The 27,436-nt window shown below is 41.7% G+C and overlaps 1 pseudogene across 1 annotated transcript; it reads right to left on the reverse strand.

Moving 5' to 3' along the window:
* Positions 1-350: 350 nt before the first annotated feature.
* On the reverse strand, positions 351-14,887 carry LOC311365247 (annotated as a pseudogene). The gene is made up of 2 exons: positions 14,217-14,887; positions 351-436 (listed from the first exon to the last, which is right to left on the reverse strand). The product of its transcript is annotated as an uncharacterized misc_RNA (transcript).
* Positions 14,888-27,436: the final 12,549 nt, after the last annotated feature.

The following is a 27,436-nucleotide window of genomic DNA, read 5'->3' on the forward strand; positions in this document are numbered from 1 at the left end:
GTTACATCCAAGAAAAATGTGCCAAATCTTCTCTGCCAGTGCCAAACAGCTTACTCTGCCATTGACTTGTTTGGTGTTTGGTGGATTGGATGATTGAAGTTTGAAGAAACAAGACTTATTGGCAATTTAACAATTTACTCATTTAACAAACAGGAGCCTCAATAGCGTGTGGAAGAACGATACACAGCCACAACAGCCTGGCACCTCCTCCTCATGCTGGTCACCAGCCTGGTCAAACACTGCTGTGGGATGGCATCCCATTCTTCAACCAGAATTTGTCGCAAGTCAGCCAATGTGGTTGTGTTGGTCACTCTGGCACGAACAACATGCCCAAGCTAATCCCACAAGTGTTAAATGGGGTTGAGGTCAGGACTGCTGGCAGGCCATTCCATCCTCTCCACTCCCAAATGCTGGAGGTAGTCTCTGATAAACCCCGCTGTGTGGGGGCAAAGTGTTGTCATCTTGGAGAATAGAGTTTGGTCCCAGACTGTGAAGATATGGGATTGCCACTGGTTGCAGAATCTCATCTCGATATCTCTCTGCATTGAGATTTCCTCCAATAATGACAAGCCTCGTTTTTCCAGTGAGGGAGATGCCACCCCACACCATCACCACCAGCTTGAAGTTTACCTAACGCACGAGCCCTATCCAGATCAGTCAAACATGGCATGTTTCATGATTCTTGGAGCAGACACCTACCGACCACTGTAGCAGGGCCTATGCTCACAGGTGCTGCAGACCTGGGGGTACCGGAAGTTTGTTGTGTATTCAGTCCTATTATGTGCTGTTTTTGCTATTCCACCACACCATCAGAGGGCACACTTACCTAGTGTTATACTGATACTGTAATGTGGAGTAAAAGAAGAAGAATACAGTGATACACGTTGAGTGAACTTACAGTGCCCGTCTCGTTCTTTATTCCTTTATATTAGCAAGTACAAGTCTAGTATAGAACAAAGTTCAAAACAAGAGTCAAGAGCAACAGCAAAATTAGCTGTTTTTTTTTTTACATTTTTAAGTGTCTTTTCTACAGTAAATGTACTTTCAATGCTGTGTTTTAACATTTTACATAAAGCCTATTATTTTATTATTGTTGCTGACATATTTGAAGATTGAATGTTTTATGTTACTTTTTCAAACAGTATCTTCATGCCCTTTCAAACCACATTTATGTGGTTGATCCTATGCAAGGGTCAGATGAAGTTGAGGAGTCCAGAAAAGCTTGCTACAGTTTTGGGTAGGCTAATATTAAATTGATTATGGGAAATAAATAGGTTACAGACACCTTAATTAAAGCAATAGATTAAGAGCAAATGTAAACCAAAATTGATTTTCTTCTCATCCTGTAGACAGTATTTCAAGATGCACCGGAATAGACTGGGAAAGGAGGATTGGGTTAACATCAAGTGGAAGCCTGGCAAGATAACCCACACCTTCCAGAAAGATTGCACCAGTTGTGGGGTCTTTGTGATGCAGGTAATTCTATGCAACCTAAGACAAATTGTCTTTAAGATTTTTACTTTGTAAATCATCATGGGATGTTTTGGATGCTTCTGTGGAGATGACGATCTTCCAAAAACTGCTGATGATACTGATGCTGTTTGGGTGAGACTTAGGGCCATATCCTACACCTCACAAAGCATTAAAATATGTGGATAATCTGTACATCATCTGGTGTGAAACTCATGAGATAAAATTTAAATAATTAAATATAGCATACTTTCATTCGTTACATACGGTGACCGAGAAGGGTCACAACACATGCAAATGCCACAACACATGCATATACCGAAAACACCTGCAAATTCAGAAAACACTTTCATCGATTACACAACACGTGCGCTGCAAATTCCAAAACACATGCAAATTCAGAAAAACACCTGCAAATTCAGAAAAACACCTGCAAACTCAGAAAACACCTGCAAACTCAGAAAACACCTGCATTGATTTCACAACACATGCGTTGCAAATATTCACAACACGAGCAAATAGGGAAACGAACTGCAAGTAATGACAACGGAAATGTTTCCGGGGGACCATAATCAGTGACGGACCCATATCCGGTTGGAGGTTCTATTCGAACGTCTTCAGTCATTGAATTGTGCTACAAGAGGTACGTGTTTCTCTTTTATTATGACAGACTTGTCGATGTGCTCTGATAACAACAATTATCTCACATCGGCACATCGACAAGTCTGTCATAAAAGAGAAACACGTACCTATTGTAGCACAATCCAATCATAGATATATATATACTGACTAGATATCGCCTGAGCTGTGCTGTTCAGTGGAACATATACGTCAATGCCGCCGCCATCTTGCCGCGGGGTAACCACCCAACTGAATGAATAAATGTCGATGGGACAGAGGTCCTTTCCCAGTCAAAATCACTCTAAAACGCATTTTTTTTAAATACATTTTTTTAAATTATTTTTTACTATCATTACACGTCTGACCTATGTCAGAAACCAACCCGCTTGAATATTGCCTTAAAATAAGGCGTTCAGACCAAAGATTCGCGACGCAACTACTTGCAACTCGCCACTCCTTGCGACGAGACGGGCTGAGACGTTCTAAAAACGGGGCAGTTCACACCGCTGCACCGGGCGGCGACGGTGGGTGGTTTCCCTAGAAACTGAACGCTCTGGCACAGCTGAGAGCCGCATCAGCATCACTTCCATCCTGCTAAAAAGTAACCTAACTTAGGTTTGCGATTAGTTTTATTTTTATTTTGGTTGAGAGTAGGCTAGAGTTGCTGTGTTTCGCCATTCTCCACTACTTCTGCATTGTAGTAATTCGCTGGAGCTTAGTTTGTTTAGATCCCGCTAGTTGGATACATTGCATTCTTTCGTAGTGGCGACTTCTCTACTGCAAGGGAAGCTCGGCTTCACCTATAATTTCGAAAATTAAATGGTCAGATATATACTGTTGTGTTAACATTTCATTGATTAAAAATGCGTTAGAACACGTCCATCTCGAAGACGAGTTCGTTCAGAATCAGCTGCTTATCGTAGGTCGACTGACTCGATTTCCTTCTCATACACTGAAGTGTTTAATTTGCGTGTGTTTAGACAGATGGGCGCGCACACACACGCGCACCAAGCATCACCCGCAATCATTCATTCTTTTAAACACTCACTCGCGGTAAAACTATGTTTTCTCACGATCAAATACTCATAAAGTAATGGGCTTGTACACAATGTCTGGGTCAAGAACATATGTGTTTGCTGTAGCCTACGGTGTTTGCAGATGCATTGATTTAAAAGTACAACTTACCGCTGTATCAGCTGTTCTTTCCCAAATAATTTAACCAATCATTTACCCTAAAACTATATTTTGTTTTGGAAGCCTGGAATATAGGCCTACTTTGCTCGAATGTATTATTGTTATTATTATTATTTTAACGCATGGCATAGCCTACTATACTTCATTCATGTTCATTCATGCAGCCCTATGGAAAAAAAGCACCAAGTATCATTTGCGCCGGAACACGCCTCTGCTTTTCGCCGACACGCCTCTCCAGGCGCAGTGGTGCCTGGTTGCTGCGGGGGAAAATCAGCTTTGCGCCGGGTGCAAACTAGCAACGACACATGCGTCGGTGTAGAAAGTAAATTGCGCCGGGCGCAAGATAGGGCCCTTCTTCTGTTTGGCGCACATGGCTAATTTGCATACGCGCACCGGACTGTCGGAATGGGAGAACGTCGGACTGGCAGCATGTACCATAACACCGAAACAACAACCTTAACAACGGCTAATGTGTAACGGTAACGGTGGTCCCGTTAAAATAATGTCAAATCAGCTCAAGCCTAACATTATCTACAATCATTGTTCTGGAAAAGATACCAAAGATAAGGATCTATAATTTGTAGGCCTATACATATACATTGTGGTGTATGGGAGTATCGTATGTTCACTCAAATTTGTGTATTTTAGTATTTTAGTGAGTATTTTATAGTCCACTATATAGTGAATGAAATTAACCACTGATAATTCGAACACTACAAAATGGCGAGCATCCTATATAGATATATATATCCGTGATAGGGAACGATTTCGAACACAGCTAGTATATATATATCTATGCAATCCAATGACTGAAAACGTTCGTAATTGAACCGGATATGGGTCCGTCACTGATTATGGTCCCCCCGGAAACATTTCCGTTGTCATAACTTGCAGTTCGTTTCCCTATTTGCTCGTGTTGTGAATATTTGCAACGCATGTGTTGTGAAATCAATGCAGGTGTTTTCTGAGTTTGCAGGTGTTTTTCTGAATTTGCAGGTGTTTTCTGAATATGCATGTGTTTTGGAATTTGCAGCGCACGTGTTGTGTAATCGATGAAAGTGTTTTCTGAATTTGCAGGTGTTTTCGGTATTATGCATGTGTTGTGGCATTTGCATGTGTTGTGACCCTTCTCGGCCACCGTAGTTACAGGTTTCCTAATGAATATTTTCTTAATATGTATTTATCCCCATGTAGATTCAGTGTGGAATTTGTTCAAGATGGTATCATACACGCTGCCTTGGAATGCCACCATGCTAAAGGAAAGACTGCTAACATCTACACAGACTATGCCTATGCACATGGCGTGGTCCATATTTTTTGATCAATTTGGAAACAGAGGGTTTAAACGGGCAGATGGCTCACCTACAACACCGCCATGCCATCAAAGAATTATTACATGCAATGCAGGGGCCTACCAAGCTGGCCATAATCAAATCTCAAATAACCCAATCACTCATGGCAACAATGCAGCTGATGAAGCTGCTAAAACAGCTGCCCTTCCACCTACCATCCAAGGCACCCTGATTGTAGCAGAAGAAAACCGACCCCCCCCCCCCCCCACCCTCATGCAAGCCTGCAAGTTTGGTTCGGCCCGAGACACCTCTTTGTGGCCCCAGTAACCTTGTTCAACACCCTCATTCTGGATGCACACGGTCCAGACCATTGTGCAAAGGGGGACGTCCTGAAGTGAATTTCACAAAATTGGTGGTCCCCTTACCTGTCACCAACAATCTACTATGCCCTCCGACCTGTGCCACCTGTGCTGCACACAACAATTGGAAAAACCAGCACCAGGCAGGCTCACACATACCCACCCCGACAGGGCCATTCGTACATTTACAAATTGACTATGTGCAAATCAATAATGGGTGTCAATACATGCTTGTGGTGATAGATGTATTTAGCAGATGGATATAAGCAGTTCCAACACGAAGCAAATCAGCAAAAGCAGTGGTAAAGTTTTTCTGCAGAGTAGTGTTCCCACGATTCGGGATTCCATACAGGATCAGCTCAGACAATGGCTCACACTTTGTAAACAAGATTGTTGCATTCATGACAAATCAACCACGCATCAAACACCACAAAGGTTGTGTTAACCATCCACAGTCTCAAGGGATGGTAGAAAGTGCTAATGGCACATTGAAGTTTCTACACAACTCTCCTGACAGAGTTGTGTAGAACTACACCGGTGACAACACCGTTCTTTTGTACGAGCAAACTGAATGGAAGGTACCCGGCCAACCTACAGGCCATTGTTGTTGTGTGAATAGCTTGCCACGGGTGCGTGGCCACAGGGGTTTTTCACAATAGGATTGCAAATCCACTGACGTCTTTCTCGGCGCACAACTTTTAAGACTCTCTGGGACTCTGCTGCCATCAGGGATACTCATCCACCGAAAAATGCTTCTGCAGCTTTCTCCATTTGTTTTCCAATCACAGCATTGGGAAAAAGTTCTCAGATGGAGATAGTGGGACATTGGGTTCTGAATCAACTGAAGAGTTTTCTACTGAAATGCATTTGCAAATGTAGCCTCTCGACTATGAATTGTATCTTCTGATTGGTTAAACACCATCGGCCGAGTTATCCTGGTATAACTGCCAGTGCAGTCAAAAGTGAGATGATCTTGTGATAATATAGTTTGAGCCACGTACCATTGCACTTTACTGGAGAATAGGTGGTAACAGAGGTCATTCAGAGGTATTGAAACCATATTTAACGCATGCCATCGTATATATGAAAAGTAAACTAAAAGGAGAGGACAGGGGAGTGATAGAGGAGGAAATGACACTAAAAGGATAAAGGTATGCTAGAAACAACAAAAAGGTGCAGTATTGTTTTAGAATATAAATTTGAATTACCTTTCAGCCGCTTTAAAGTCCTTCCATGAGTGATAAAACCACGCGAAACATATGAACATAAAACAGAATAGACCTCAATTATGTTGATATACAGCCAGGTCTACATTGAGGAACATGATTTGTAATATGAACCCTGTCAGTAAAAATTTACTAATCTAATACTGATAAGATGGATTCGCTAATAAACTTGAAATGATTCCCTAATAAATTAACCCTTTTAGTGATGACATTTCTGATTAAAGGTCCCATGGCATGAAAATTTCACTTTATGCTATATACTTTATTCTAACATTATTATGAGTTCCCCTAGCCTGCCTATGGTCCCCCAGTGGCCAGAAATGGCATTCGATGTAAAACGAGCAAAAGGTATCCTGCTCCGCCTTAGAAAAAATGATGAGATTTGGAATTTGGCCCCATATGTCGTCATAAGGGGCCAGGTTACCTCCCCTTTCTCTGCTTTGCCCGTCCAGAGAATTTGGCCGGCCAATGAGACAATGAGCTACAACCGTGCGAGCGCCACGTAACGCAAGTGTTGTATACTTCTTTGTTATTTGGATAACCGTTCTGCTGTTGGTGTTATGGCACATAACACGTTATCTCTCCCGCCGGAGCCCCACTGCGGCAGCGGGGCTCCGGCGGTTCAATCTGTACTTCATGTGGAATTGGAAGAACCAGAGACGTCGGAGAACCCGACGCAGTCGTTTGAGATTCATAATACCATCTGGAGGCGCACACAGCTTTTGGCCGTGATAATATATATTATATAGATATCTATATATAATATGATATTATTTAGATATAGAGCTCCAGGACTCCCGCCGGAGCACCCGAAGTGTCTAGAATATTTACAGAACACGGCCAAAAGCTGTGTGCGCCTCACCAATTGCGATACATCCACTGTAAACACTACACTGCTCAGGGCCACACCCCCACCCTCCACCTTGACCCGCCTCTAAAAAACGGCACGTTTGTGGAAAGCTCATTGTGGGACTTGCTTGTAGTGGCTTTAATTCTGCACCAAGGCTGAATTTCTTGAATGTCTTATACATAATATAATTATATACGTATATATACAGTGTATACAGTATATTATATATATATATATATATTTATAAAACGGGTGGCTTAAATCAAGCAATCTGATTGGTTCCCAACTGTTGTATAATGAGCGTATACACACAGCTATGACGCCCATTCAGTTTACAGAGTTCCATATCACTCCGCGCCTAACTTGAACTGTTTATTTATATATATAAAAGCAATAGCATAGTTCACTGAAGCCTACAAATATGTTGAATGCTGGAGAGGGTGGAAATGTTGTAAAGCAATAGGCACACGGTGAGTGAACTGCTCGATAGTAGGCTAAATTGCCGGTGAACCAAGCTACTGTCTCTAGCCTTCTGTCTGAAGGACGCTACAGTGTGTTGCATAGCAACCGCCGCGCACTTTGCAGCCTGGAAGGACTACATTTTTGTATTTGTTAAAAAAATGGTTTTCCGACTTTCTCACTTTTTCAAAATTTAGGGTGTCTATGACTTTCATTCTGCCATACTTACGTAACCGCTTTATAAAACAACGCCCCTTAACTGTGGTATAATGATAACATTTCACTGACTGAAAAATGGTTACGTAAGTATGGCGAAATGAAAGTCATAGACACCCTCAATTTTGAAAAAGTCGGAAAAGCATTTTTTTAATGCCCGTGTCACACTGTCCCAAAATTGACACCTGATGGACACACGATAAAGGAAATGGTAAAAATTCGGCTCTGATCGTAAAAACATCCGGCCATTCGTGAGGGCATCTGAAGCCGTCATATGACCGCCGGTGGAGTTTCTCGGACTCCGGCAGCAACTTCGTGAGCGGTGCCAAAATCTTTGGGCAATCTTTCGGCAAATCTTTGGCATGCCAAAGATTTGCCGAAGAATCTTGCGAAGGTTCATATATATATATATATATATATATATATATATATATATATAAGCATTCATAAAGTAGCATGCCATGGGATCTTTAATGTCCAAGATAATATTTGCTGTTAATAAAAAAAAATTAAAAAGATATTGGTACAAGCAGACTAATTAATGCAGCCATCATTAGTTATCTACCATCATCTTTCCTGATGAGGTTTAATTAACAATTAATGGAGGATTCATTCATAGTCAGCTCAGTATTCCATGGTAATGATCGCATAGACAATATTGACAATATTGAGTGTCCTGCGTTGCATGAAGTCAGGAAGAATGTTCCGGATAGATTTACTCATTCACAACATGTACATCCAAATAATCTTAATGCATCCAACGTGTCCTACAATGGCTGGCTTTATACTTCCTTTCGCGTGCGTGCGTGCGTACACACACAGAATGCTGGCAGCTGTGTCTACAGTTGATTTGTGTGTGAGTGTCAAAAAGCAATTTCTCCCAGCAGGGAGGGGACAGCCTGCAGGCTAACCTCCTTCTCCTCGCTTTGAGCCAGGATCACTTGGCCAACTACAAGAACTCATCCCAACACTGCTAACATGTTCAAAGACGTTGATTAAATAAATCAAACACTCTGACAAAACAAAACAAATAATCTGGTATCTATGGCCGTTGCAGGCGGGTAATAAGCTTGTCCAATCATTTCATTTCGGCCAGAATTTAATGAACTGATTGGATAGCTTACCTGTGTCTATTAATGTACCCACCTACCTGTCTGTCTACCTACCTACCCTCCTACCTGTACGTCTACCTACCTACCCACCCACCTACCTGTATGTCTACCTACCCACTTACCTGCCTGTCTACCTACCTTACCTGTCTGTCTGTCTACCTACCTACCCACCTACCTGTCTGTCTACCTACCCTCCTACCTGTCTGCACTCTCGTCAATCACTCCTTACACTTGGTTTGTGTAAAATGTCTACACAGACTTATTGTTAATGCCAACGAGCTAGTTTTTCTTTTAGGTTGGATAATTTCAAAAATCTTGCTTACTTTAGCTGGTCTTTCCAAAGTTGCTTATCCAAGCTTTAATACATATATACACATTATACACCATAAAATGGGCGTACAACTTATCTACACCTCTGTAATATATACCATTATGACAAGCAGTGATCCATGTCATCAGATTCATCCAATACACGCTGGTACACGCTGTGTTCCATATGTTTACTGTCTGTTTGCTTTATTATAACCTACCACAGTTGTCAACGTTGAATAAGGGCATGTGGATTACAGTGGGGGCTTTCTTCCCCCCCTTGAACACATAGAAACAAATCGTTTTTTTATGCAAACAAGCTGTCATGGGTTGACATCTAACACCCGTCCATTTGTTTATTCAACCAATACACGTCACAGCGCATTAGTGTACAAATTCCCCCTATTTCCTACCTTACTTGTTCCCTAAATAGTGAACAATGGTTCACAGTATAGGGATTAAGGAATGAGGGGAATTCAATTGAGTCTGAACACGGCCGGTATATATTATGTGCACCTCAATAACTGTCGTTTACTTTCCAGATTAATGGTGAATTGTGATGTTAAAAATACTAGTAGATGTCAGTAATTAGTATTGAGTAGGAGCAGAATACGGTAAAACTGCTACCGTTAAACAGACATGCTACGGTAACAAACCCTGCAGAAGCACGTCGAGGGCTTAAGGATCATTCAGTGCTTGGTCATTACCTCATTGTCTTTGGCCTTTACATTTCGACTACCCTTATTGTGTTTTTCGATTGTCACATATTGTTGTGAACCTGGGCCCTGGAGCCACCAGGCCCGGAACTGGAGGCCATCGCCACTCAGGGAGACATCTCCTTGGCTTTCCACCGAGACGTGCGGACGGGCAGACGACTCAACACGTCAGCAGCATGAGGCCACACCTGGTGGACACTATAATTAGACTTTTTATTGTTCTCATATTTCAAATTTCCTGTGCCTGCTGCCCACACACCTGCATTTGCCGTAACAGATCTTATCTCGAGTCAACCGGTTTGAGAGAACAATTGACGGCCATTTCATCACAGTCATTTTTGCTTTACTTCCTGGTCCAACATCCCCCCTGCGGCCTTAGTCTGGAGGAGCCCAATAAAAGTCCCCTAGGTGGAATGTGGCTTTGCTACAAACATATCAACAGGCTGGCATGCAAGGAAACATGAACATCTATGTGTATATCTACATATAATGTTGTATTATTATAGCTTATGTTGAATACGGGACTTGGATTCAAATAAACAAACACATGTACCAGATACACCAGGGGATTGGATAGGAAGGAAAGACATTCTACCCATTCTTGGTTGAGATTTGAGATTATTTATACAGCCAGGATTCAATATTCAAAAGTGATTAAGATACAACTTTATGCCTCATCCATGAGGGAAATTAGTCAACAGACAATTTTAGCTGGATTAGCTGCAGGTGATTATTATAAATGGCACTTACTCAATATGATGTATGCTTCCTCCTGCAGCGAGGTTGTGACACACTTCTCCCTGCTTGCTTCTTGAAAGGGAATCGACATGCAACAAAGAGTTGTTTTTGAGTTAATGAAGAACTTCATTCTTGAGTTGTGGTTTTGTTGTGTTTTGTTGCTTTTCGTTGAGATGCAAAATAAAGTGTTTGGTGACATGCCTTGATTCCTTCCTGACAACCCAGCAGTAGCTTTTGCCCTGCGACAGACTAGCCTCCCAGGGGCCTCATGTACTAAGACTTGCGTGGATTTCTGACAAAAACTTTGCGGACGCCAAAATTTGGAAAGCTGCTGCGCACAAATAAATACGGATGTATCAATCCTTGCGTAAGCACGATTTCACGCAGATTCTGGTTTGGTACATCCCAATTAACGTGAAATTGTGCGCACGTGCACGAGCCCGTCTCTCCACCCAGTCTCCTCCCTCATTTAATATGCTAATTCGTAAATAAACCTGCAGTAGTGCGCTCGTTAGGAGAAAGGAGAAAATGGAGAAAGGAAGAAAAAATAACTTTAGTGAATGCGAGGTGGAGGTGCTGATTTCGGAGGTAGAGGCCAGAAATAAGAGCTTGTTTGGCTCTCTTTCATCCGGAATCAGCACCAAAAGCAAAAAACTGGCGTGGGAAAATGTTGCCAAGTCGGTCAACGAGGTTGGGGCCGAAAGCCGAACTCTGGCTGACATTAAAAAAAAGTGGTCGGACATCAAGGTGGACGTAAAAAGAAAGGTGTCTGACCACTGGAGAAGTGTGGGTCAGACGGGCAGCGGGGCGGAGTCGGGGAGCTCGCCCTATTTGAGCAAAGGGTGGCAGCTGTGATTTGGGATCGGCTCACTTTTGCCCAAAAAATCATAATTGTCGCGGTACAACCCTTCATTTCGAATGCGACCATCTTCTAACAAGGCCAACACTGCCATCACACCTATCGATTATTGCCACATTTTGCGCATGCTTTTATATTCTCATTTATTTGGATGCATGCTGACGGTTGTTCCCATACACCCAAGGTGTCAATAATATGTACATAATTCGAAATCGACCGACTGGTTCATTGATAGATTGAATTTAAGTAACAATGGCTTGTTCTTACTCCACGCAACATCAAATAATAATACTGCAGTCAAGAATCTGACGAGAAGAGAGATCCATTAGCGATGTCATGCGTGGTCATGAAATATGTAATGTTTAATAAACAAGTCATCACTGAAAATAATATTGCTGGGGCTTCCTTTTAATTTCCTTTTAACTCCAATAGTAACAATATATTTTTATGGGTCTGTTTACGTTTAGCCTAATATCAACAACAGTGTCACATTATGCGTCTCGACAACAATAATGTATAATAATAATCTTTATTATGGACTCGAAAAAGTGGTCCACTCTCATACACATACACACTTAACATACAAGACAAAACCAAGTAGACAAACAGCCAAACAATTAATATAAAATACAGTAATTTGTCACTGTTAGTTTAAAAGAAACGGTGCAAATTATTGTGCCAGTGCTTGCGAAGCCTGGATGTGAGCCGATATCCCATCATGGGGCAGGTTAAGGCCTTGATAACACAGTTATCAGATAGGTCCAAACGACACATGAAATTGAACATCAGCTTACGCAACAATGCCGGACAAGTTGGTACATTAGAAGATACAAATAACTGGCTGGCACTGTGCCACCTAGGAACACGTAGCAACAACCTCATGGCGTCATTATAAGCCACTTTTAGCCTCTGCATACTTTTCACTCTGTAGGAAGACCAGAGATGAGCTGTATACAGGGGGGTGACATAGGCCCTGAACAGAGCACATTTGACATCAACAGAACACACAGAAAATTTTCTTAACAGCATATTGGCCTGTGCATATATTTTACAGCACTGACGACGGATGTCACTGTCATCTCTGAGATCATCAGAAAAGACATGGCCAAGATATTTTAGTTCCTTCGTCATTTCTAAGGAGCCATCAGAGAGATAAAAAGTAGGAAAGGACGATTTCCTGTCCTCCCTAGATCTCACTACCATGGCCTTACTTTTTTTAGCATTATAGTTAATGTCAAATTCTCTGCCATATTGTGTACATATTCTTAGCATTTGTTGTAATCCTGCAGTATATGGACAGAGTACAACAAGGTCATCAGCATACATGAGATGGTTGACAACTTGGTTTCCCACAATACAGCCTGTTTTACATTCATTCAATTGTTTTGACAAATCATCAATATAAACATTAAAAAGAAAAGGAGATAAAATGCCTCCTTGCCGGACCCCATTACTCACATGAAAAGGAGCAGAGACAGCATCATCCCACTTGACCTGAAATGTTTGCTGAGCATACCAGTATATGAGAACTCTAACAATATATTTAGGAACATTTCTCTCAAGCAATTTAACAAATAATTTGGCATGATTAATCCTATCGAATGCCTTAGAGGCGTCAATAAAACAAAGAAACACAGAGGAGTTTTGACTTTGGTACTTAGCAACTATCTCTTTTAATGCAAAAATGCATAGGTCAGTACTATGTTTTCTCTTGAACCCAAATTGATTGTCAGTAGTTAATACATACATTTCTATCCTATTTAAAATGATCCTTTCCAGCACCTTAGACAGTATACTGGCAAGGGCAATAGGCCTGTAATTGTCCATGCTGTTTAGCCTTCCAGCCTTCTCCTTAAGAACAGGGACCAGTAAGACAGACAGGATGGAATCCGGAAGAACTCCATGCACCAGGAGGCCAGTGAAGCACAGGGCTAACAATGGGGAGAGCCTGTAACTGGCATGCTTGAGATGTTCTGCAGCAATACCATCTGTACCACATGCTTTGTTGTTATCAAGCATCTTAATGGCATCTGATACCTCACCAGGTCTTACTGTGACATGAGAGTCCAAATCAACAATATTAACAGCAGCAACGTTACTCTTAACACAGTTAAAGAGCTTGGAATAATGCTTGCACCATAACTTTGCAATGTTATCTGAGCCACAGACACCTTCAATGTCATATGGCAAAGAAGTTTTATGATTATTCATCACTTTAATTGCATTCCAAAAGTCTACATGGTTATTATTTTGTAGCTTCCTGGCAAGCAAGTCAGCTCTGATAGTGTTCTCGTTGGTCTTAATATGACGGAGAGCATATTTATATCTAGCATTAGTTTGTTTCTTATACTCAAACACATCACCCTGTCTGGGCCTTCCTGCATTAGACCAGAGTTTAAAGGCTTCCCTTGCTGTGGCATGATGTTCAGCCACATACTCGTTCCACCCAGGTTTGATGTTAAACGCCTTCTTATGCCCACAGAGAGGCCCAGCAGAGGCGTGTAGAGCCTTGATTATGTTATCATATAAGTCACAGAGGTCAACAGCATGTTGTGGATCAGTACAGTTCATATTAAGACAAGTTACAGCATCTCTTGGCAAAACAACGTGATTTAATAAGCTGTCCGTTAAGACAGTATAACTATCAATGTTTTTCTTAGACAACTTAGCCCAATTTAATTTCTCAGAGCTGACAGTATTCCCAGAGTCCACCAAGAGGGGCACAGTCTCAACATTTAGCACCATAGCTATTGGTATGTGGTCAGAGGTAGCCAGACCATAGCAAATTTCCATACTTTCTAGTGAGGCATGAGCATCGGCTGTACACAAACAGTGGTCAAGCCAGGACGTTGTGTGCCATGCCTCACTTACATAGGTAAAACTATTATTAGGTAAAAATACTTTACTAGACAATACCAGATTATTATCATTACAAAAATGTACCCGATGTTTTGCAAACAGAGAATTGATATCAGATACATCAGCATTAAAATCCCCATTTACATAAACACAAGTTGAGTCATGGTCCTCAATAAAGGAATGAATAAAGGCAAGTCTGTTCAAAAATTCATCCTCATTGTCATAGGATTCATAGGGGGTATATACGTATACTTAAGATACAAATTTTCTTACCATTAAAATGTATGTCTATCCCTATAGCCCAGTCAACATTTAGTCTTATCACTTTCACCATAGGATCATATTTGCAATTACAGAGAATGGCTACTCCACCAGATATTCTACCTTTAATTAATTTTGTACTGAGGTCAGTAGTAGATTCTCCTGCACCATGAAAATCTTTGTGTATTGAATTTAGCTTGTCTAAATCCTGTTTGGCAAGCCAAGTCTCTTGGAGACACATAATATCACACTCATTCAACAAGGTATCAACAACATAGCGTCTAGATATATCTGTGGCAGTATGTCCCACACGTAATCCACGTGCATTGTATGATACAACCCGCATAATGTTCTCCAATCGGGATACGGTTCGTGCACAGCAGCCACATCATCAGTCGCTCGTTAGCTGGCAAGCAGCTGACTGGGGCTCCCCATCACACACCACAGGCTGTATTGCAGGTAACTGGGAGCGTGGTTTACCTTCCAGTCCAGCAGCTCCAAAACCAACGCCTCTAGGCTGGCGCGGCTCAAAATAACGTCTAACAAAAGAGCCAGCCGGCCACAGGTGCGGATCATACATCTCTGCTACATTGTTACATTCAGCAGTGACACAGAAAGAGCTGAATCTACTTCCAGATGTTTCAATTTTACGACAGATCACCTTCCGTCTCAGTTTGTCTTTCAAATAGATGGATAGAGTGTCGGAATCCAGGTTAGGATCAAACTTTGAGGCAAAGACACTCACCATCTTCGTTGTAATAGTTTTTATGTTACTGGCCGTGCCCGTTCCGATGATTCCCGTCTTCTTTCTCTCTGATCTCGCTGGCGATTTACCCCGATGAAGTCTGTGCTGCACCGCAGGATTTCCCGGTGCTGGCTTAACACGACCCGCCTTCTTCACTACCGTGGTCCAGGCAGGAGATTGTGTTTGCCCCGATGACCGGGCCGCCACAGTTGGGGTCAAAGCTGTGGTCTCCCGCTGGACAGTTGGTGTTAGGGCTGTGGTCACCGTCTCCCTCTGGACAGTTGCGTCTGAAATCCGTTCGGCAGCCACGGGCTCCGTCGCTGGGGGGAGCGGCTGCTCCACAGCGGTCAATCGCCCATCAATGGCCGCCGTCACTTCCCGCAGACTTTCACAAACATTTGACTGGATTTCCAGGGTTCTCTTCATGCAACAGATCTCATTGTTTAATTGTTCCATTCTGCCCAGCAGTGTTGAAACATCTATATGGTTGAATGACACGGGTGGCAAATCGTCCAGAAAGTGTGACACAAATCTCGGGACATCCTCCCCACACTCATTCAGCACTCTCATGCACAGTTTAACATTATTACTGTCTTTCTGTTGGCCTTTGTAGGTGATACAACGCTGAGACGTGTTAGGGCAGACCTCAAACAGAGCCTTCTTGGCGGCCTCAATCCGTTCTGAAGTGAAGCAATTTGTCACCAGCAGAACAATCTCGTCGTGGCTTAAAGTTCTCATTTTAACCACAAGAAAGTTCAATATTTCGTCTTCCACAATTATTTTACCGGCATTAGTTTTGTAAATCTCCGGTTTTAATCGAGAAAACGCTGAAGCAGCAGCACGCTGTGATTGTCCGTCCGCCACATCCGCCACATCCGCCATCATGCCAATTCCAATTCCAATTCCTGTATGATTGAAGTGCATTTAAGATCACACATCCCGACGTTCAAATCCACTTTGAACTAGCCTCATATTGCAATATTACTTCATCATGACTCGTGATCGAGTAGGCCTAATGTTGTTGCGCTGCATTGCCTCTATGTGCCGCCAACAGACAATGCAGCAGAAATGTGCGTAAGCCAGGCATTTGGCATGTGGAGAACCGCACTTTCTCACGTCAAGTCAGTCTTTGTACATCCGAACGTTTGCGTGAGAAGTTGCTTATGCAGCTTTTTTGTGCGTAAGCAAGCTTTGTACATGAGGCCCAAGGCCTGCCTATTCCGGGTGGGGGAATCAGGTAGGCCTATCTCATGCTGGAACCGAGGGATCAGGGGGGTTTAAGACGCACTGGCTATATCTTACCTGCACTTTGAATTGAGTTATGTTAGTCCAAAAATGGTAATAGTTCTGTATGGTGCTTTGTAAAATTGCTTTCTTTTTCTTTGAAGAATAATGCTTTGACAAGCGCAAAAGCGACGCAAAAACTGCAAACAAAAACTGTTCAATCAGGTGAGTATCTTGGGAACCCATTGTACAATTTAACGCCGCTATTGAAAGGTCAGGGCGACTATAATTGAATGACACCAAGCCAAATTAAAGCTGCAAGCAGCATTTTACAGGTGCCAAGCCTAAAGCCGACCAATAAGACCCTGACACAGACCATGAATACCCTGATTGACCATTAAGACCGTGACTCCGACCATAATGACCCTGACGAAGACTATTAAGACATTTTTTGTTTGCATACGGTTGACAACGCTGGAATAGCCTCAGCTTTGATCTGTTGATGGGTGAAAAAACTTTCATGACTGTACGTCAAAAGGCTAAGGAGTTACGAGGCTAATTGATCACTTTAGCTCCCCCTATAGTCCTATTTTGATTAACTTTAGCCTGGTTAACCTTGACCTAATCATCACTAAGTTTGGTGATGATTGACTCAAGTTAACCCCGCCTTTAGTCACCTAACATTGATTGGGCTAATTTGGACGTCCAGCCTCCATTTTGTTACAGGCTCTGGCTTCCCTAGGAACATTTGCTCAACATGAGGAGATAGAAATGTCCACAGGATTTTGTGACTGTAGGTGAAAGGGGTCAGGAAATATGGCCATCCAATGTATGCGTTTTCGGTTCATGGTTATAATGCCCCCTATCGCCTGATCTGGGTACAATAATTTGGTCCCGCTCAAATCAAACATTCTATTTGAACTGTGGTGATTTCAGTCACAGACCACGCCCGTATCGATGCCACGCCCTCATTTAAAATAAGTTGACTTTATCTTGTTTAGAATTTGATTCACAACTTTTGTATTGGACTCAAGAACATAGGTGTCCATTTTGATGTTGATATAGGGCCTAAGCATTCAACAGGGCTGCCAACTTTTGGGTTTTGGCCGGAGTGAGATTCTGTAGAATCTTGTAATGCATACCTTATTAATTACAAGGGGGGGGGGGGGGGGGGGGGGTCAAACCGGTGGCGAGATATGCTTGTGCAAAGTTTCGCCACCTTTGGGCCAATGTGAATTTGACGGCTAGAATATGAAATTTTACAGCAGTCCCCACAAATGTGCCAAATAAAAATGAGTTTTCGTATATGTTCGGGGGGGGGGGGGGGGGGGGAAATGCAGTCGAAGACGTGGAAAATAATAATAATAATAATAATAATAAACGGACCAATTTCAATAGGGACCTTGCCGGTTTCAGCTCGGTCCCTAATAAAACAAACAATTACAATAGGTTGCCTTCGCACTTTGTGCTTGGCCCCCTAATAATAAAACTAACAATTACAATAGGTTACCTTCGCACTTAGTGCTTGGCACCCTAACAATCGCAATTTCACTATACGGCCACCAGGTGGCAATGAAGAACATGTTTTCTGATCTGAAGTCAATTTATCTAAACTCTTAACATGAAAAATTATATTAAAAATTCACAGACAACATATGTTGACATTCATGGCACAATTCAAACGGGACCAGAAGATAATTTTTTTCTCACATTCACTTGCATTAACGATTTTTCAACCAAGAGGTCCACTGGGGGTTATTCTGTACAAATTCCTGATGGCTGCCTTGGCTGTGCCAGGAGGTTGTGATTATAATAACTGTCCATGGGTACTGATAATGATTGCTGCTAGGAGCTGCATCTTTCTCGGTTTATGCAAACAAACCAATCGCAAACCATCACCAACAACAAACCATCGCATCTCAATCTCTTCCACAGTGTGTCGAATTACCTACATGACGTGACCTTGGGGATAACTGTCAGTAATAGTGCAGTTCAGCATACATACACATTATAGAGGAGCTCAAGAGACATCTTCTTGGCAAGTCGCTTATATGCAATACTAGCTTTGACTAGCGCTTGGCTCATTGGTCATACTAACGTGATACTAAGGTGAAGAGCTAAGAACATTTTGCAAAAATGCTCAACATTACCTTTTGAACTAGGCAGAAACACACACACACAGCTATCTGTGCATTGATCCTAATATAGAAAGAACTACTCTCATAACATTATGTGGCAGTGCAATGCCAGTGAATATTTCACTTGTTGGATACTACAATATAAAAAAAATAAAGGGGCAATATTAGCTTAAAGGGGCGAATCCCACCAGACCCCACCACATTGGTTGTTGCTAACAACGGCTTTGTGATTTATCTTGTGTCTAGAAGGCCAGTTAGTAAATCAGACGCTGAATTTATTAATTTATGCATGTATATGTGAGCCAATATGGTGTTTGGTGCACAAAAATGCAGTAAAAAAATATTGATAATACTAATGAACGCACAAATAAATGCAGAGCCCTCTATGTCTATATATGTATTCAAAGTGGTGCAGACCATTCTAATTTGTCAGTGGTTGACCAAGCTCACCTTATGCTCATCAGTTCTTCATCAACCATTGTTCTCTTTCTGAGGAGTGACTAAACAAGCCCCCACCCTCACATCAACAGTTCATTGTGTATGTGCACACGCAGCATGTGCTTCCTATGTTCGTGGAGCAACATTTGACTCTTATTTCAGACAACACTACAAAATGGTGACTCAATAAGTACAGTACTGTCCAAAATATGGCACAGGTGGACCAATTTGAACATCGCAACTGTTACCGGGCTGCATTCAGGATGAAACTGATGTTTTTGAAGCCTTTTAGATAGAGAGGAATTGATAGGAGTAAAGGATTTGATGTACTTTATTGATCACAGACAGAAAAGGGTGGAGACGGAACAGCAGATGAAAGAAATCCTGTCAGATACCTGGCTGATACCATGACCTTTATGTTTTCCAAATGTTTTATGATATTGGGTGCTTGAATGCATTGATAGATTAAACACGTTTGTTTCCTTTTAACTTAAATATTATATTAGTCTTAAAAAAAAGACCTGCAACTTCAACTCGCTGGGTCGTGGCCGAAAGTTAGATAGCTTAAGCAACAGTGACACACGGGCACGCCCCAGGTTTTCAATTACTTACTTATGTGCTTTGTCAAGACATAATGATGAAGAAAGGTAAAGGAAGGAAGAAAGGTAGAAACTCTTGTGTACACAATGAGTAGTCTCACCTGTCAGTTTCTCTCACCAGTGCCTGTGAGAGAAATGGAAGGACAGACTTTTTCTTGGCCTGTTGGTAATGCCTAGTTCATGGAATGTGGTTGACTTAGCTTTGACTTTGTCATTGTCCACACCTGCCCAACCTAGGATTCATTGTTCTGTAAACTAATCCCTGGTCAAGTCAAATCAGTTATTTGCATGCAATGCCTAGAATATTTGTGTTCTTCTTTGTCGGATTTGGTTGTTTTGAATCCTGTACTCTCAGCTGGAGGTTGAATGTTTTATCTGAAACCAATAACTTCTTACTGGGGGAATAGTGTATATACCCAGGCTGCATCATCTGGGAAAAAAGCAACACATGTGCAACACACGTTTTGCCAAACGTGACACTAATTTTGTTGCCACACTAAACTGATTGACCTAATGGTCCCCTCATGAGCACATTGCCTACCATTGAACACACACAAACACACACCCACACACACCTCTCAGTAATAGTGAAGTTCATCATGCATACACATTATAGAGGAGCTCAAGAGACTTCTGGGCGAGTCGCTTAAATATGCATTAATAGCTTTGCTTGGCTCATTTTTCATACTAACATGGAAAAGGTGAAGGGCTAAGAACATTTTGTAAAAAGGCTCAACATTACCTTTTGAACTAGGCACACACAGAAACACACACGCACAGGTCACCTCATGAGCACACTGCCTACCATTGAACACACACAAACACACCCACACCCACCCCACACACATCACGTGCCAACTACATGGCAGTGTTAAAGAGGACAAAAAAATGTTCAAAGCTGTTGACCCAGAAACACCCATGTGGGCTTCTCAAGATGTTAAACAATAATAAGGTGTACTAACCCTGGTGAAAATTAAGTGCACTGAAGTGTTTTAAAAATATATTTTAAGTACACAATTCATCATTCATCCAAGTACATTTTTCAGAAATATACTTCATGTTAAGTATATTTTAGGTTGACTTTTGGAAAAGTGTACTTCTTCTGAGATCTATTTAAGTTCAATATAAGTGTATACCAACTCTAATGTACTTTCTTTTGTTTATTCTAGATTTATTTTTGCATTTTGTCTGTCTGTTATTATAGAGAGAGATGGAGAGGAAGGTGTGGAGGACATGCAGTAAATGACCACAGGGCAGATTCAATCCTGGGTCTCTGCGTTCAGGACTGTGCCTATATGGTACACGCTTCAGCCCAGTGTGCCACCTGGGCGCCCCAAACACTAATGTACTTAAAGTGTGGTTTCAGTATAGATCTTAAAAGTATAGTTAACTGATATTTTTGAAAGTTTATTTAGAATATATTTCAGATAAAGTGTATTTCAGTCAGGATGTAATTTAGCTCAACTTTAATATACTGAGAATAAGTAGTGTGGTTTAAGTATAGATCTTAAAAGTATACTTGAAAAGTAACTTTTTTTTAAGTTAATTTAGAATATATTTAAAATAATGTATTTCGGTCAGGATGTCATCAAGCGCAACTTTAGTCTATTGAAAATAAGTATACTACTGCTGCAATATTTGAAGGATGATTTCAGTATACTTCTTCAAAGACTACTTAACTGATCTTTTTTAAAGTTAATTTAGAATATATTTCAGATAAAGTGTATTTCGGTCAGGATGTCATCAAGCTCATCTTTAGTCTATTGAAAATAACTGCTGCAGTATTTGAAGGATGATTTCACCGCTGACAGGGCCGGGGTTACCAGTACTTGGTGGACTGGGAGTGTTATGGCCCTGAGGAGCGTAGCTGGCAGCCCCGCAGCAACATCTTTGATGCATCCTTGGTCCGAGATTTCCAAGGAGCACCCTGATAGACCTGGGCTGTGTTGCGATATCCATACTTCAATGAGTATTTAGATGTCAGTGTCGTTCCAAATTGAATACTCCATGGTGCACTACCCGGAAATTACGATCGTGACTGCTGCCGTGGCTCCTACCCCGCAATAAACATCCCGCTTTGAACAGTGAACTCTTTACGCATAGTAGCTATAAAAAGCTATAAAAGCTACAAAATAACTCAATTAATGCAGGCTATGTGGAAAATGAGCCGATGTTGTCACAGCCCGGCACTGCCTTTTCCGCTACGTAGCTAAGATGCTTGCCGTTGAGTACGAAAAGTGTGCATCGATCCACACCTCGCAGTTTGACCGTTTTGAGTACACCATCCGGGTCCTTTAGGTACACTTCTTTTTGCCCGATCTGAATTGGAACGCCCTACCTACTCAAACTAAGCATAGTGAGTGCGGATAGTATGGATATCGGAACACAGCCCTGGTGGGTCGCCTGGAGGTGCCCATTGATTGGAGGGTACTGTTACGGCCGTGGCCGTACCCAGCAGATAATCAGCTCTGTCTCCCCCTCTTGGGCAAGGTGTTTCCTTGTTTTCCCCAGCTCTACCCCAGCTCCCCCCCCCCCCCCCCCCCCATATTTAGGTAGGGTCATTTTATTTTAGTAAGAGTTTATTTTATTACCATTACTTTTCAATTTCATTTACTGTAAAGTTTCTTTTGTATTTTGTTGAACTCCTTTAACTTGACAAAATTAAGGACATTTTGCATACATTTGAAATCAATTCTTACCTTTAGTTTTCATTCTTGCATTAGAGTAATGGCATGTAATATTTTAATGGTATGATGTCATGTTTGTAAATATTACTGTTCATTGTGAATATTGTACTGAAGCTTGAAAAGAAAATCGTGGATCAAATCGAAATCGCAATATCTACCAGAAAAATCGCAATTAGATCTTTTCCTGAAATCGTTCAGCCCTACTTGAAATGTAGTCATTTTACATGTGCAATATACTCTGACAACATTATAAGTCCGTCTTCAAAGCACTTGAAATATTATCTAAATGAAATCTAAAGACCTTCAATAGCTTATAATAGTACTTGTGTAGAACTTGAAGTTAGAAATGAAGCATGACACTGAAGTGTGCTTAGTATGTGCCAAGTAACCTTAAAGTTGTTTCATTTTAGCACATTTTTAGGATGAAGTATACCGAAAATATAGAGATAGTACTACTTTGTTTCAACTTAAATGCACTAAATATATTTAAAATTATGCAAAAATGTCACACTTAAAATATACTGGCTCTTAGTGTGCTGCAAGTACATTAAGCATACTGAGATTAAGTATACTTAGTACATTTAATTTTCACCAGGGTTTGCCTCATTGGCTTGTTCCATGCACTGAAAATGTCAACAATGTACCATGCAATCAACGTTGGCCCTGCTGTCATTTCCCACAGCAATCATTTAATTTGGCCATCATTAAAAAAATATATATTGCTTCACTTTATTCTATGTTTGCTTTAGCTTTCTGCTAAATCTTAAATACATTGCACCTTCTACAATTCATTTTTTAGCTTTGCCTTTTTTTTATCTACCTATCTATTTTTTTTTATTATTTTGTTTTATTGTATGATGATGTTTCTATGTGATGTACTTTGAGTCTGCCTCGTGTATGAAATGTGCTATATAAATAAAGTTGCCTTGCCTTGCCTTGCCTAACAATGTAGTAATCTTTTCTCTACCCACTTTTTGAGTCATGCGTCAAACAGGTGACTAGTTATGAGAAATGGTCTCTATGCACCCTTTCCTTACTTTGTCAAGCTTATGAACAGCCAAGCTGAAAGCTGTGCTCATCCGTTTTAGAGTGTGAACCGTATGCAGGAGTGGCAGACGTGGAGCTTGTGTTACACAATTTTACGATCTTGATCGAGACATTGCATTTGATTTACATGCTTGATTGCCAAAAGAAAAACAAGATCAATGGCAAAGATGGAATGATTCTCTGAAGAATCTCAATTCTGTACACCTCAATTCCCTCCTCTGCAGCACAGAGGAAAGAGATAAAAAGAAATATCTGTGATGCATCCACAAATGCCTTAGCAAAGGCAGACCTATTGCTAAAGCTAGCAAGCTAGACATGTGTTTTGGGTATGTGGCTTTGGAGGAAGACCTGAAGGGAGGGATGGGATTTTTTATGATGTTATATATGTTATATATTAACCAAGTAAACGTATTCCTTGTTGCAGAAACTTCATTTGAGCTAATTGAGTAAACTGACCCTTGCTTGATTCCTGCAAATTATCTTCTGATGCCTTCTGTTGTTTTACCCAGCTTCTCTACTTTCATGGAATGTCCCTGTTCTTCAGGCGGGTTTCAATTCACTGAAGCAAGGAATTAATGAAAACATGGAAAGAGGTAACAGCGCTGCTGTCATTTAAGACCAAACTCGTTGTTTTGGTCCTGTTTGGTTGCCCATCTAATCTGAGTTGGACATGAAAATAAATAAAAATACCATTGCCCTGGAAACAGCAAACCATGATATCCTTGCCTCCTTAATGACCTTAGTTGACCTTAATGGCTTACTTTTACATTTTAGGAGGTTTCTCTCTGTCACGGACGACTTTGACCTTGGGGCAAATTCTCAGTTAAACCACCCCAACATCCCTCAAGGATCCATCTTAGGGTTAGTCTTCAACATTGCGGAAAAAAAAAACCTCACACAAACCATGACTATTAATTTGTATAAAAAAACAAAAACAAAAACAATGAAATTAACCTTTTGGAAATACAACAGCGTGGCTTTGGATCTAGTGACTTTGGATGCAATACATACTAACATTCAAAATAGTGAACAAATGCAATCAACACCAAAGCACCTGTTGCCGCTTTGACCTAGGGGTAGCCAAGCGGGTATGTTGGCACAAATCCTGTGGTCTAATGTTTAACAAACAAGAGACATGAAACAAAGCTTCCATTAGTCTTGCTCTGCATCAGGACATTTATTTAAATCCTGACTTTGACTTTATTCTTATAACTTCTAACATTGAAATGACACATGACGACTGACATAAACTTTTGAAATATGTAACTCCACGTTATGACTACATGAAATCAAACAATCCAACAATCCATCTTTGTCCCTTTTGCTATTTCCAAATATATATAGCAATCAGTATACACATATCAAAAATAAGTAAATGCCTATGGCTACTTTGTAGTATTTCTTGAAATGTCGATTTATATCAAATTATATTTAAAGGTAGGAACTCCATTTAATACAACCCCCCTACAAACCCTTGAAATAATATATTAAACTCTTTCATTTTACAGATGGTTTAACACATATCACAAACCCACGTTTTGGATAAACTAACCAGCAGCTAAACCATGCCAAGGTGAAACTCACGTTTCACTTCATGAACCCAATGTCAGCGCAACGCCCACAAGAACCCACTAGCCCAACCACATTAGCATGTAGCTTCATGGTCACGATCACGATGAAACATACATTTACAAAACTACCAATTTCTCTTCTTCTGACCGAAACAATTACACTCATGACCCTATTAACATGCCTACTCTACAAAGTATAATGTGTTGCATTTGAGGAGTTTTAACCCAGCTATTGTTTAACAGACAAGAGACACGAAACAAAGCTTCCATTAGTCTTGCTCGCAGGTTCTATTTCATGTCGGCTACGCCGTCTAGGCCTCGCCTTGTGGGCTTGTCCCGTGGGAGTGCTCGCGTGCACTGAATTCAACTATGCACCAATCAACGTGGCGCACACCGCCGCTCGTCCTCCCTTTTCTTTCAGCTTTGATTGATCAACACCTGAGGAAGAACGACTAGCAAGAACGACTAGCAAGAACGAGATATCACCTTGTGGCAGTGGCACGGGCGGGGCGGCAGGAAAACTGCCCTTTTCAGGGCCGTTTCAGGGCGCTTTTCCCGGAGCTGGGCCCTTTTCACCAGCACCTGGCGTGTTTCCGCTGCCTCGGCGTGGAACACGCTACGGCTGCCATGGCAACCCCGGCCTCCTGCGCCGCTTGCCGCGCGTTGCCTGAAGAGGGGCTCCTCTCCAGGCACCTTTACTTCTCTCCCTCGGTGGGGCTCTCCGACACCATCGATTTATTCAAGGCCGGACATCGAGGACGAAGACGACGACAACATCGAGGTCGATGACGACCGTTCGGATGACATCTTCGCCGACTCTGTGTCAGGGTTTTCCCGCTCTGGGGCTTCCACCTCCACGGTCGTCCCGAGGGAGAAGCCGCGCCGGATGGCCGATCTCTTCGGTGAAATCACGGGCGAAGCGGCGGCCATTAAGGGCATCACCATGCCAGCCCCGCCTCCCGCCTCCATGTCGAATGACATGCAGGGGGAGTGCTCCCGCACCCAGTCTTCCTCCCGGCGTGCCACTCAGTATCCCCTGTTCTCACCCGTCCAGCATCTGTTCACCACTGCGGGTGGGGACCCCTCGACCCTGAAGGCTCCGGTGAAGGCCTTCACCGACTTCACCAACGTGGAGGGGTGGGCTGATACTCAGGGGAGGGGGATCCCTCTTTTTCTTTTAAGCCTCTTTCTGCTTGAATATAAGCATGTTCTTTTAAGCCTCTTTTAAGCCTCTTTCTGCTTGAATATAAGCATGTTCTTTTAAGCCTCTTTTAAGCCTCTTTCTGCTTGAATATAAGCATGTTCTTTTAAGCCTCTCTTTTTTTTTTTTTTGTGACGGATGGTTGGATGCACACACATCCTGGTCGAACTGTATTGATTTACGAGGTTGCAGAACTTGTTAAGCAAGCATTTATGCCTGCAATGACACCCACACACATCACATCAGGTTTCAGAGCAACGGGCATATTTCCGTTGAACAGGGATATCTTCCCAGATGAAGATTATGCCCCATCAATGGTAACAGACAGGCCAAACCCAGAAGAGTCCTCCACCAGTGCTGCTGCTGACCTGCCTGTACCATCACACAAGGAGCCAACCCATGCCACAGGTCAAAGATCTGTCTGCCAGTGACTTTGTCATTGTGAGCTTTGCAGATAAAACTACAACCTATAATTACGTTGGATTGGTGGAGAAGGTTGATGATGCCGACATCAGTGCAAAATTTCTAAGGCAAAGTTGTAAGAGGTCTGTGGATGGAAAGCCCATCTTCACATTTAAAGACAATCCCTAGAGGTGATGTGCTCCGAAAACTACCAACACCAAAAAAACTTGGTGGTACAGCCAGAAGGGAGGAGAAGTTCATATTCCCCTGCAGCATCGACAAGGGGAATGTTAAGTAGTAGGCCGGATCTGTGGTTTTCAGTCAATTAAGGCCTGATTTTGAAATTTAATTTTGTTCTCTCTTGTTTTATTTCTCATTTTCTTTTGTTCTTGTCTTCTTCTTGGTGTAGAAGAAAGGATGTTCAGCATTATCCTGGTTGGAACCCTATATTTACTTTAAATAAACCTTAAATTAGTCATTTTCTAATGGATTTGTCTTGCTTTTATATAGCATTACAGGGAGAGACCACTTTTTTTCTGAAAGCTATATTTCTTAAACAGTTTATTTCAGATCCAAAGTTATTGTTGCCAGGGATGCACCACATCCTGAAATATACATACATATTTCATTTGGAGACATTACTGTCATGGCCTCACTTTAAAGTCACTTTGGGTAAAAAGTGGCACTACTCACCCCACTCTCCCCTACGATAGCGATCCTAAGTTAAGATGAGATAGAGTCCTCTAAAGAGTTGTTGGTCGGTTCTTGGAAAATGTAAACATGATGGTGCAACAGTGATTGATTGATTGATTGATTAACTTTATTAATCCCTCGAGAGGGAAA

Source organism: Micromesistius poutassou (assembly GCF_964030765.1).
Source record: "Micromesistius poutassou genome assembly, chromosome: 20".
Taxonomy (NCBI): Eukaryota; Metazoa; Chordata; class Actinopteri; order Gadiformes; family Gadidae; genus Micromesistius; species Micromesistius poutassou.